Genomic DNA, 14,295 nt, shown 5'->3' on the forward strand with positions numbered 1-14,295 from the left:
TGCAGGCTCAGAAGGAAAGAGAGCTGATATTTCCAGCTCAAGAAAGGCTGCAAGGTCAGAAGGAAATACTGCAGGCTCAGAAGGAAAGAGAGCTGGCATTTCCTCAATCAGTTCTATCAAGACGTTGGCAGGTTCAAGCAAGAAGCTGGCAAAATCTGCAAGAGTGACTGCTGGCCTTTTCACTTTCAACTCAAGTAAGGTGTGGTTGACTCATCCATATCCAGCTCATGTGAGCCTTTGGGAAGGTCTGCTAAGATTAATGATCCTTCCTCATCCAGCTTACACGAGATTCTTGGAAAGGTTTTAAACAAGAAAAGAAAAAAATCAGATGAAGATAAGAAGAAGGCGGCATTCATTCCCAGTGTAAATGGAAAGACAGAAGTCGTCTTGAATAAACAAGGAAAGATTGAAAAGATTATGAAAACAGAAAAAATAAAATCAAACCAGAAAAGAATAGATAAAGATTTGCTAAATCTATGCAAACCTTATCAAGAACTGAAAGAGAATAATTCTTTATATTGTACCAAAAGAAAAGAGACAAAATAAGAAAAATCTCCATCTAAGCCGAACCACCAAAAATTGCTTAATGGCTTGCCTCATTTTATTTTCTGCACTTACTTTTTGTTTATGTTTCACATGATTCTTTCTTTTTTTTAGAATGGCAATCTCCTGTTAGGCAAGCCCCAACCAGTTATATAATGTACCATTGGGTTTTGAACCTGCAACGTCAGAACACAAGGTGACATGCACTAATAGCTCCTACCAAACAAGTGGAGACCTCTTGGATGCAGTTAACAGAAGGATTGCTGTTTTGAGCAGGTGGGTGTGTGTCATGTTTGTGCGTGTGTTTACCAGAGACAGACAGATAGAGTTGGAAGACAGTAATTATTATTTTATTTTTTTGAAAGGCAAACTGGGGTTAGGCAGACCCCTACCAGTTATACAACGATACCATTCGGATTAATTTGAACTTGCAACGTCCCAACACAAGATGACGTGCACTGTCTGCTTCTACCAGACAGTAATTATTCATGTTATTTTATTTTTTTGAAAGGCAAGCTGGGGTTAGGCAGACCCCTACCAGTTATACAACGATACCATTGGGATTTGAACTTGCAAGACACAAGGTGACGTGCACTGGCTGCTCCTACCAGACAGTAATTATTCATGTCTGTTTTCTTTTTCTTTTTTCTTTCTTTGAATGAATATATTCATATATGTTTTCATTAGTACAAAAGAAAGGGTTCTTATTTTTGTGGCCAAATAATAACTAATTGGAAGAGAGAGTATATGTTCTGATCTTACCTTCCACGACTGTGGGCTTTGGGTATTTATTCGGTTTTCCAAGGAATCATGAATTTGTTTTTCTGCAGTACTTAATTTTATGCCTTTTGCATTTTGAATCCAAGACTGGGCTTCTGAAACATACTGAAATTGGTTTCGAATTTGGCCGAATCGGTAGCTTCCCATGTTTGAATTGCATGTGTTTGTCAAGCTTAAGGCATGCTGATGACCTGAATTGGTGTAGATTGTATGGCATTGTATTTCAGGCCCAACGACAAGATGTTTTTATATTGTAGCATCAAGTAACAAACTACTACCAACGGAGCAGCTAGTGCATGTCACCTTGTGTTGGAATGTTGCAGGTTCAAAACCCAACGGTATAGCTGTATAACTGGTAGGGATCTTCCTAACCCCACAGCTTGCCTTTCAAAAAAAAAACGTAACAAACTAATAATGCGGCATTTGTTTTTTTTTTTTTTTGTTAGGCCAAGTAAAATTGCCTCCAATACCAATTGCATGTTGGCGGGCCTCCAGTTGGTAATGTGTTGTTTGTGGGTGATTTGTGATTTTTTGGCTAGGTCAAGGGGCAAAATCCCTCTTTATGCAACCCTTGAGGTCCCACCAATGGGGGCTCTGCTTGTCTGGTAGGAGCAGCTAGTGCATGTCGCCATGTGTTGAGAAGTTGCAGTTTCAAAACCCAATGGTATAATTGTGTAACTGGTAGGGATCTGCCTAACCCCAGCTTGCCTTTCAAAAAAAAACCTTGAGGTCCCCCTTGCACACCAGGTAGTACACTCAATTTTGACCTTGCAGCTAAGGACGCCCCCTATGAAATTCCAACTTGTGATGTCTCATCAACTTGGTGACATTCACTAGTATCCCCAATCAGCTGAGTGGAGCCTTGTGGGAAAGAAGCATGTTAAAGAAAATCAAACCCCTCTTTCCAAGGAAAAGCACATAAATATTTCAATGTCCAAATACTTGGTATATAGTATGAACAATTGATCTGATTTTTCTGCAATATATATATATATATATATATATATATATATATATATATATATGTAAAACTCAGCAAGTTGCTTGTATCATAGCTATCCCAATCCTAAATATAATAAAAGCAAAAGCAAGGGTATTAAGTGCAAAAAATTAGATGCTTTATAATGTTTTCTTAATTGACATTCTTCATATGTGAATTAAGAATGTAATTAAAAATCAGAAAATGACCATACTGTATGGTTAATTTGACATGATTCTCTAAAAATCTTACAATTTCGTATACTTTTGATGTCCAAAATCATAAATATATGATATCATTAGGACACTTTTACCCTTTGCAACTACAAATTTATGTATTTTGTGTTAAAATTATACCGCCCATCAAATATATCCAACACTCACTTAAATTCAGAATCGTAGGTTTTTTTATGTGAATTTAGACCTCAGGAACTCACATAAATTTATTTGTGAAATCATGATGAAACTAAAACCACCAAAATCACAAGTATTCCACTCTTTCGCTTATAATAAAAAAATTTATATAAAAATATTTGTGAAACATCTCTCATAAATAACATATTGTTTCACATATATTTCTCGAAATCACATAAATTTATGTGTGAAACTTCATTTAAAGGAAACCAACAAAATCACATATATGCTACTAAATATTTGCAAAATTTTTATTATATGAGATTTTTCTTAATAGTTTTGATTTTGTTGAATTATATATATACTCATTTTTATTCTAAGGTTTCTTCTTCTATTTTGTGTCTGCAAAGAACTTCTCTGTAGAACCCTTGTGGTGATTCATGCATTCCGGGCAGGTCGCGGTATCATCCTTATGATCGACTTTCCCATCTACAATTTTGAAAGGTGAGTTCCATACAATATATACTTGTGTATTTTCTAGAAGGTTATGGTATCATCCTCGTGATCGACTTCTGTTTAGGGTTTACTATGTTTATGGTTTTTTTATAAAAATATATATTATTATAGATGATTTATGAATGTTTGCTTGTACTTAAATTAATATGTGTTGTTCTTGTGTTGGTGTAATGGAGCTATGTTCATTGTCCACAAGCATTAAAGGGACTAAAGTACACTATCGTAATTATTGTAAGAAGTTAATGATGGCATATGAAAGGGCTAAAGTACATTATACACTAATTAAAAATCTATAGTGTTATCTAAAAATATTATCTTTAAAAAATTTATAGCTTTGATATCTCGTAAAATCAGATATGCGACTTTGGCCTTTCGGTATAGTTATTCTCCAAACAACCAAGAAATGTGGATAGATATTAAGAAGGAGGAGGATGTAGAATCGATGTTATTTAGTGGTGATATTCACTTAGAAGTATGCAAAGTTAATGAATGAGAAATTGATCAATGGAATGATATGAATCCCATGGAGAATGTGCATCTATCTTAGTTATCATCTATCTATCTGAGTCCTTTGTTGATTATTCAACCATCTCAAATAGTACACAATATTGATGTTGTACATGATTAATGGATAACTACAAAGGATATGGAACCACATCGGCAAAGAAGTGTCAGTAACCTTCATCATCATAATTTGAATAACATGCAACCTTTCCGGGCATATGACAATGCTATGTATAAGTTATAATTTCGATGTAATTTATAGTTGAGATGATGATGAATATGATATTTTGATGGTTAATCGTGAATGTTGAAAACATAGGAATGATGCATGAAAGCAAATGAAGCGATAGATACAATAAATTTTGATGTAGTTGGTACAACCGAACAGTCAATTAGTGATAGTGGTGAATATGTTGACAGTGCATAATCGAATGATATCGATGATTACCATGTTGATAGGAGATGGTGAAAGTGATGCACCAATGGTATTGAAGAATATGAACCCATGATTTCCGTTCAATGAGTTCTCATACATTGAAGAACAATTATAAATTATTAAAGCAGAGACATCTGATTTGTATGAGCAATTATGTAATAAAAGGCTTAATGGTTGTGAACAATTCATGACTATCAACATACTAAAACGATCGAGAAATTGCTTTTGGGCAAAAAGTTTAATGATTTACAGTACTACCATGAGTTTTTGAAAGATCATGTGATAAGGAATAACTATAAAGCAAAATATTTGAAGTGTTGTAATAACATAGTCATTGTTGTATGCATGAGGAAGAACGTTCATATGATAGTTGATTGTCTCTGAAAGATCCATTACACAAAAGTACATAGAGCGCATTTCTTTCAAGTGATGATGTATGATAGCAACCATACATATGGTGGATCACTGAGCAACCTTGTAATGGAGAAACGTCTTCTAAGTGGATTTCAAGTGTTATTCACAAATACATACACAATAACCCAAAGATAACTCCAAGATAAATCATAAATGACATTAGTCGCAAGAAAGGTGTAAATGTTACTTACAAACAAACATGGTGTGGACAATAACACACTAAGGTTGCATTATATGGTTCATTTGAACAGTCCGTGAAAATGCTTTGCACCTATTTGGATCATCTGATGAATGCTAATTGAGGATCACTATGGTATATTAAGACCGATCAGAAAGATCGATTTAACTGCATGTTCTTCTCCTTCCAGCCAAGCATCAATGAGTTTTTTAAAGGATGCCCTCCAGTTTTTATGGTAAATGACATATTTCTAAAAGAAAAATATGTAAGTATATTATTGTCGGCACATAGTATCGATTATTGTGGTGAGATATTTTTTGTAGCATTTGCAGTTGTTGATAAGGAGTCCAAAGATTCATGGGCATGATTTTTAGAGGTATTAAAACACAAATTTATACGCTTTGATGAGTTTAGAGAGAAATGATTATTGACAATTATCTCAGATAGACATTAAGGTTTAAAGCATGTTGTCCCCCACACATGACATACATGTCATGTTGGATTTTGCACAAAGCATTTGATGGAGAACTTTTCGAAGAAATATAGTTCACCACTCAGTGCACTTTAGTAAAGTGCAACTCGAATAGCCACAAAACAACAATATAATTATTTTTTTGACAAAATTAAAGAACAAAGCATAGACGCATACAATTATATTGATACTGACGTGAAGCCAAAACATTTGGCTAACTGTCACTTTCAAGTAAAAATATATGGTTGCTTAACATCTAATATAGCAGAGAGCTTCAATTCATGAACTCTCGTCATACATGACAAGCCCTTAATTTTACTTATTGAAAAGCTTTGTTTTATGCTGATAAAACTTTTTGAGAAAAAAATATTGTAGGGCAACATATGACTGGCGTTGTGGTGCCGAAAGTAAAAAAAAAAAGTTAGAGAAAATAAAAAAAAGATGCAACAAATATGTGTATAAGTATTGCATTGCCTTCGACAATGGTACGAAGCCCACGATCGATTTCACGGTTATAGTGTTGATCTTTACACTACAACAGAGCAGTAGATTAGCGACGACCACCTTTCGTCGCTAATCCGTCGCTAACATGGTTAGCGACGGATTAGCGACAACGCGGCGACAGTATGCTTACGTCGCGAATATTTCGACGCTAACTGGCGACGGAATAATTCTGTCGCCAAGTCTGTCGCTAATTGCGACGGAATAACGAGCGCTATATTCCGTCGCCAATCCGCCGGTACTAAACGGCGACCACGGCGTGGCGACGGATTTAATTCCGTCGCTAAGCCGTCGCTAGATTAATATGAATAGCGATGGAATCATCCGTCGCTAATCCGTCGCAAAAACGAAAAAAATCAAAAAAAATTTATTTAAAAATTAATTACGAAGAACTGTACAATTTATATTTCCTGTACAATTTATATTTCCTGTAAATAAAAAACAAACCACACAAAAAAATTCATATAACAAGTATCTATAATAATTAATCGTTCCACCTTAAAACTAAGAAGTTTAATTATTTACAATTCAACAATTACAATTAGGAAAAATAAAAAAAATAGAACTTCTTCAACACAGTCCTCTAATCATCGCCAAGATTTTGTGCGTCTTCTTGTTCATTGTCTTTATCTGTCCCTTCAGCTCCACTACCCTGATTATCGCTAGCAGCCTACACAAGAAAAGAACAGTCAGTATTGATAAACAAAATATAATGAAATAAATTACACACTATATGTGATTCTATCATGTGCTCATGTGTGATCTAAGGCAATAAAAAAACTCTATATGTGATTCTATCATGCTCATATGTGTGCTAAGGCAGTCAAAAAATTGAATATGTGATTATAGCATGTTCATATGTGTTCTAAGGCATATAAAAAAACTCTATATGTGATTCTACCATGCTCAGATGTGCTTTAAGGCAAGCAAAAAACTATATATGTGATTCGATCATGCTCGTATGTGTGCTAAGGCAGTAAAAAAATTGAATATGTGAATATAGCATGCTCATATGTGCTCTAAGGCAGGCAAAGCCAAAAATTTTATATGTGATTCTATCATAAATGATATATAACATGTTCATATGTGTTCTAAGGCAGTTAAAAAACTCTATATGTTATTATAGCATGTTCATATGTGTGCTAAGGCAGTCAAAAAACAGAATATGTGATTATAATATGCTCATATGTGTTCTTAGGCAGTAAAAAAACTGAATATGTGATTATAGCATGCTTATGTGTTCTAATGCAATCAAAAAAACTTTATATGTGATTCTATTATGCTCATATGTGCTCTAAGACAGACAAAAAGTTAAATATATATATATGTGATTCTATCATGCTCATATGTGTGCTAAGGCAGTAAAAAAATTGAATATGTGATTATAGCATGTTCATATGTGTTCTAAGGCATCTAGAAAAACTCTATATGTGATTCTACTATGCTCAGATGTGCTTTAAGATAGTCAAAAAAACTATATATGTGATTATACCTGAGAGGGACCTGGAATCGAAGATCCCCTATCCTGAACAGCGGCCTTGATCTCATTTCGGAGAAAGGGGGCGACGGTGTATTGGAAGTAGTTATTCAGTGATTCATTAATGATCTCGCGTACATCATCACCGGAAAGAATAGTCGGCTGCTTGGAGCTTATGTCGGCGCAAGAAGTTGGTGAGCCGTAACTGGAAGAACCAATAACTGGTGAAGTGTTCATATTACTCTCAAACCCGAACACGCGACCTTTTTTGGGTTCACCTGCTGCAGTCACCCATGCTGTAGGATCAAATGATGGATGCTGAGTAGCGTCTTCACCATATCGCTCTACCATTTGTTGCTCATATGCCGCCTACAAAATAATGTTTAAAGTATTCATTAATAATTAATGATAACATTATGATGACTTGCATATATATTGCAATGATTATTAATAGAATTAATACATACCGTTGTCGTTCTCGCCTTCTCTGATACGAAGACTCCCTCGTCACTAGTTTGACTTTCTTCTTCTTCTTCTTCTTCTTCTTCTTCTTCTTCTTCTTCTTCTTCTTCTTCATTGTTTGCCCATCCACTTGGTACATCATTTGGATCACATTCCTCTATGAATGTTTCATCAGCCAATGGAGATATGACATGCATATCATGCGCAACATCGTGACCATAAGCGAAGTCACAGACATCATCTGATTGATAGTAATCACTGTCTTCAGCTAACTCATCTTCTTGTAACTGATCATACTCGGGGTATAGTTTGGATTTCACCTTGCAAACTGCCCACCATTCATTTCTATCTGACTTTTTTATACTCGGATATGAAGTATAATAAACTTGTTGAGCTTGCGAGGCTAATATGAATGGTTCATATGTTCCAAACCTGGATTTATGATTCACCTCCACAATGCCTGAAGCTTTGTCGAGTCTTGTTGCAGTTGGATCAAACCAATGACACTTGAATACCGTAACCCTGTTATTCATGCCTAAGTAAGTCAACTCCATTATTTCCTCTATAACACCGTAGTAATCATGTTCATTTTCACCGTAGCTGCTACCCTTGACACACACGCCACTATTTATCGTTGATTTGTTTATACCGTAGTCTTTTGTATGGAATCGATAACCATTTACGATATACCCGTTGTAGCATTGCACAACTTTGGTCGGACCATTTTCTAAATCACATATTCCTTGATCTTTAACATCACCATGGCGAACCTACGCACAGACATAAACAATTATTGTGATCACGATCAATTAAGTAACTTAGTGTTGTTTATAAGTACAAAATTTATGTTAGCTTCTTTACCAACTGTTTCAACCACTCCACAAACTTAGTTTCACGTTCTTTTTGTACTTCTGCATTAGTGAGATGTGAAACTTTGCTTTGCAACTCCAGATCAAATCGTCTGCAAACCACAAATACTTATATTACCGAGCCATGTATCCACATATAGAACATAAAAGGATTTATAATTGAGTTGCATATACATATACTTACTCGATGTATGGGTCGATCGCTGAACAATTAAAAAGAATATAGATGTGTGCTGCATCTTGCTCTCGATTTGTCAATAGCCTTGATCGGCAACTACCAAATGCATGCCCAAGTCGTTGAAATATCGACAGCTTGTCAGCTACAGTTACTTGTTCTCCATCATCGTTACGGGGCGGGCATGTGTAACGTGTTGAAATATGAGGTTCGAAGTACATAGATGAGAAATTTGAAATCTCTTCTAAAGTGTACGCCTCACAAATAGAGTCTTCTACTCTTGCTTTATTACGAACCTTTTTTTTTAGGTTGAACATGCATCTGACAAGAATATACATTTCAAATTTTAAATATCTGTCATTAAAGAGACAAATATAAAAAAACATATACCTTTCAAATGGGTACATCCATCGATATTGCACAGGGCCACCAACCCTTAGTTCATATGGCAGATGTATGATCAAATGTTCCATAACATCGAAAAATGCTGGCGTAAATATCTTTTCTAACAGACAAACAGTGGTGATGACAGAGTCCTCGAGATTCTTTACATCTGATACAATGACCTCCGATGCGCACAATGTTCTGAAAAATCCGCTCAACTCAGACAATACCCCCCATATAGGTTTGTCTAACATATCATGGAATGCATTTTATATAAAGACAACCTACCAGAAGATTGGCAGGTTAGCGAGATTCCTTGCAAACATGTGATCACATGTATTTTATATAAAGACAACCTACCAGAAGATTACTGTGACAAGTGGTTCAATGTTGAATCATATCGAGCTACATATAATCAATATTCATTCTTATCAATGGTGGATAATGTCTCACACATCGCTTTACCTACTCTTATAGCTATCTATCCACCAAAAGAGGTTCGCAAAGCATAGCGACCTAAGGTTAATAGATGAAGAACATAACATACGGATGTTAGAAAATTGACATGAAGGTTAATAGACGGAGAACAGAGCACTGAGTTCTTTGAAAATTTGATATAAAAGAAAATGACTTCAGGATTTACAATTTCACGATGAACACATTTAGCAGATAAAAAGCTCAAATAAATAGTATGATAATATAACTTACTCAAGAATGTGTTTTTTTGTGCATGTTTGTTATCTCCTTTTCATGCATATATGTTGCAGATTCATTTTTTTAGCATAATTTGGGTTGACTATTACAAAGATTTGACAACACAAAGGATAGAGGGTATTTGTCAACAAGAGAACGATTTATTACTTTGCATTTTTTTGTTAACTCATTTCATACATACACATGATTTTTACTTGGTATTTCATTGTTTTACAGTTTTGACTATGGTATATTTGTCATACAATATATGTAATACTTGGGTAGAAACTGGAGTTTAAACTTCAGGCAAATATATATTTATGTGTCAGTTGTTCATTAGTTTGAGATGTTCATTTTAGTTAGTTGTTTGCTAATAAAGGATTATTTTCAGCAAAATGTCACAAATATAAGGAATCATATGATCAAGTTCTATAAGCACATTAAGGAAAGGGCTTTAAAGGGTGCAGAAGACAATAACAAAGCAGAGACATTGGTTAGAGAGGTACTGAAAGAATTTGTCTAACTAGTTGAGTTATAGACAATTATGCACCTTTGTATAGATCAAGTTAAACTTACATTTGTAATTGGATGGATCAAGTTAAATTTATAATTGAATGAATCAAGTTAAACTTTGACTATAACTTTGTAATGAAACCCATGTATTGAATTCAACTTTATAATTTTTAAACTTTAGGTTATTTGATTTCATGTAAACCAACTATATTTAGTTCTATGTTAATCATATTGACTTGTCTATACATAGAGAAATATTTTTGCAAAATTGTTCAATTTTTGTCTATCAGTAGGATTTTTGCAAATATACATCATGAGATTTCAAAACGTATATGCAAACAAGTATGATTCAAGAAATTTGTAAAAAATAAGAAATATCATATATTTGTCATAATTTCACAAATATTTAAGTATGATATTTACAATATCTGAAGATTTGCAAATAACTTCATGTGAGAGTATGCAATATATGCAAAAAAGTAAGTTATTTATGAAATTAGTGGTAAGTGTTTCGCATGTATATTTAAGTAAGCTATATGCAATTTTGGGAAGTATATGCAAAACAATATGTTATTTGCAAGAGATATTTCACAAATATTGTTATGCAAAAAATTTCATTATATGCAAAAGAGTAGGATATTTGTGGTTTTAGTGGTTTCAGTTTCAATAGAATTTTACAAATAAATTTATGCGAGTTTGTGAGGTCATAAAAAACTGTGGTTCTAGATTTAAGTGGGTGTTAGACATATTCGATGGGCGGTACAATTTTATCTCAAAAATACATAAATTCATAATTTGGTAATAGTCCATGTGTCATTGGCTTCTAGTGCCTTAACCTCAGCTTCCATAGCTTGACACCAATTTTCATCTTTTACAGCAATGTAATAATCCTTTGGTTCATCATGAGATGAAATAAAGACAAGAAAGGCAAGATGTTCATTGGAAAATTATGAGAAAGGGAGACAGTGAGAAAGAGAAAACTTTGTGCCCTTCATCTTAGAGTCGAGTGTATGTGCATAGAGTGCAGCGTACAAACATTGGTACTCATCAAGATAGATAGGTCTGGTCTTGGCACGACTGGATCTCCTAAGGTTGGTGGATTCATTTTTGTTTTCTAGAACAGATTCTGGAACAACATCTATGCTAGTTTCAGATGTAGGTCCAACGACTTGATCCATTCTAGATTCAGGTGCTTCCCTTTGTTCTAAGATGGGTAAAATCAACTTTGGATCTGGATCTTCAGAAATAGAAATGAGCAAAATAGGTTTCTAGTGATCTTTTTCTTCATTAGTTTGAAAGAAAAAAATTGTTCATGAAAAACCACATGTCGGTTAACAAAAATCTTTTGAGTCTCCAAATCAAACACCTTGTATCCCTTTTGACCATACGGGTACCCGACGAATACACATTTATAAGCATGATTATCAAATTTGTGCATGAAATGGATATTATGATCAAAACAAAGGCAACAAAAAACCTTAAGATGGGCATACTTAGGTTCAGAACCATACAACACATTATGAGGTGTCTTACATAGATTACCATCTATCCCATATATGGAAAGTCTATTAAATAAATAAGTAGTTGTGAGAATGCACTCTCCCCATAATTTGATGGACATATTTGCTTGAAAACGCAAGGCTCATGCAACTTCAAGCAAATTTCTACATTTGTATTCGAGTATCCCATTTTGTTGGGACATGGAGACACAACTATGTTGGTGTAAAATGCCATTTTCATGAAGATATTGTTGTATGTCATTAGAAAAAAATCGGTTTCACTATTAGACCATATACTTTTGATTTTTGAATCAAATTGCATTTTGATCATGATAATGAAAGCCTACAAAATTTCTTTTGTTTGTGACTTGAACCTCATTAAATAAACCCAAGTGGCCCTCAAAAAATCATCTACAATGGTGAGAAAGTAGTGGACCCCTGTCAAGGATGGTGTGGGATACCCACCTCAAATATCAACATGAATAAGATCAAACACCTTTGATGACTGAGTTTCTCTATTGGAAAAAGGTAGGCGAGTTTGTTTTGCCAAAGGGCAAACATCATAATGACCAATTTTAAAAGAAATGAAATCATTGTTTTGAGATAAAGCTCTCAAACAATGGGAAGATGGATGACCAAGATGCTAATGCCATAAATCAAAAGTAGGCTTACAATCAATGATGGTGTTGGCAAGTTTATTAGAATCTAAATCAAGAAAGTATAACCTACTTGTACTCTACCCACTCCAATCGTGTTCTTCGATCGAAGGTCCTGAATTTCACAATGAGTAGAAAAGAAAACAACATTACAATTCAAGGATTTGGTGAGTCAGTTAATAGAAATCAAATTGAATTTAAAAGAAGGAATATAAAGAATATGATCAAACTCAAGATTGGTTGTGATTCTAGTCATTCCTATGTGTCACAGGTGAGAGACTACCATCAAGAAGTTTGATTGGTTTAGAACAAGTTTGAATAGAAGATAACACAGGAAATGTGCAACCGATATGATCGGTTGCACCTGAATCTAAAATCCAAAGGTTTGCTTAAAGATGAATTATGTTGGCTAAAGAATTACTTGTCATGTTGATCATCCGATGTTGTTTACCTACTGGTACTAGAGAAAGAAGGTGAGCAAGTTGTTCTTTGGTGAGCTGAGGTGTGACACTAGAACCGGCCAAAGGCATGACAATGCAGGTCTTGTTTGGTTCAGTTTGAACGTTGTAGGATGTTTGAGACCTTGCAATCTCAACTTATGCGGTAGCAACCATCTTTTGTGGGAACCCATGAAGATGGTAACATTTATCTTTGTTATGGCCTAATTTTCCGCAATAATCACACTTAAGCCTTTCGTGGAAGTTCTTTCCTTTGTCATGAAACCCTTTGAGAATAACTGAGTTGTTTCCCATTATCTACAAATACTGCCACATTATTCTCTGATATGGAAATGATTTGGAGTTCTCTTTATCTTTCTTCCTGCATCAAAAGCCCATATGCCTTATTCACATTAGGCAAAGGATCCATAATCAAAACTTGGCTTCGCATGCCTATGTATGACTCGTTAAGTCTCATGAAAAACTCGATAAGACATTCTTGTTGATGTAGATCGACAAGAGCCTTTGCAGCACCACAAGTGCAGGTGAGAAGAGAAATATGAGTTGCAAGCTCATCCTACAAATTTTTTAACTTCACGTAGTAGGTCGTAACTGATATATTCTCTTGTTGGGATGTCATAAAGGATCTATAAATCTGAAAAATCCATGGTCCATTAGTTTGTGAAAACATTCTGCTAAGATCACACAATACCTCATTCGCGGTTTCAGCGTAAATGACGCTTTTTGACAACTCTTGGGATATGGAGTTCAAAATCCATGAAAGAACCATATTGAATATGGTCTCTTCACGGATCTATCGACAAACCCGAGTTTATTCTTAATAGAAAGTGCCACTATAATAGCATGTTTCTACGACTGGTAATTGTCTCCAGTGAGAGAATTTGAGAATAACACCTGTCTAGGATTATCAGAGTGGTGGAAAAAGAAAGGATTGTGGATTGACTGTCCCGAATTTTTGTTTGTGTTCAATCGATTGTATGGTTTCTTCTCAACCATGGTGGAATAGGATAAGAAGCAAGGGAGGTGAAAACTTCATCGATGATACCTTGTGAAAAGATAAATATGATATTCTTCTCATTATATGGTGGGTTTACCATATTGATATTTATACAAACCAAAGAGCTTTCCTATGCATAATCTTTCTTCTTATAACAAACAAGAAAAAAAATATTTTTTCTTATACGAGGATGGCCTCCTTATCTACACAACAAATGGAAAGATTACAAAATAAAGATGCCTTCTCTTTTGAATGATGATCATAGTTGATTCTTGCTAAAATCTGGCACCTTCATGGATGGAAGGTGATGCATGATGCCTTCATTCATAGGATAAGATCACCCTTCATGCATGGGATAAGATCACGTATCTTTCATTAAACAACAATAAGCAGCAGTCCAATTCTCATAGTCTCAACTTTACTCAATCGGGTAGCA

The 14,295-nt window shown here is 34.6% G+C and overlaps 1 long non-coding RNA gene across 1 annotated transcript; it reads right to left on the bottom strand.

Annotated features, from left to right (window-relative positions):
- Positions 1–6,154: 6,154 nt before the first annotated feature.
- LOC149833244 (uncharacterized) lies at positions 6,155–7,338 on the bottom strand. Its single transcript, XR_016433152.1, has 2 exons — positions 7,169–7,338; positions 6,155–6,346 (listed from the first exon to the last, which is right to left on the bottom strand). It is a non-coding gene; the product is annotated as an uncharacterized LOC149833244 (long non-coding RNA).
- Between the last annotated feature and the right edge of the window lie 6,957 nt (positions 7,339–14,295).

The sequence above is a fragment of the Nuphar pumila genome, chromosome 7 (genome assembly GCF_984573655.1).
Source record: "Nuphar pumila chromosome 7, dmNupPumi1.hap1.1, whole genome shotgun sequence".
Lineage (NCBI taxonomy): Eukaryota > Viridiplantae > Streptophyta > Magnoliopsida > Nymphaeales > Nymphaeaceae > Nuphar > Nuphar pumila.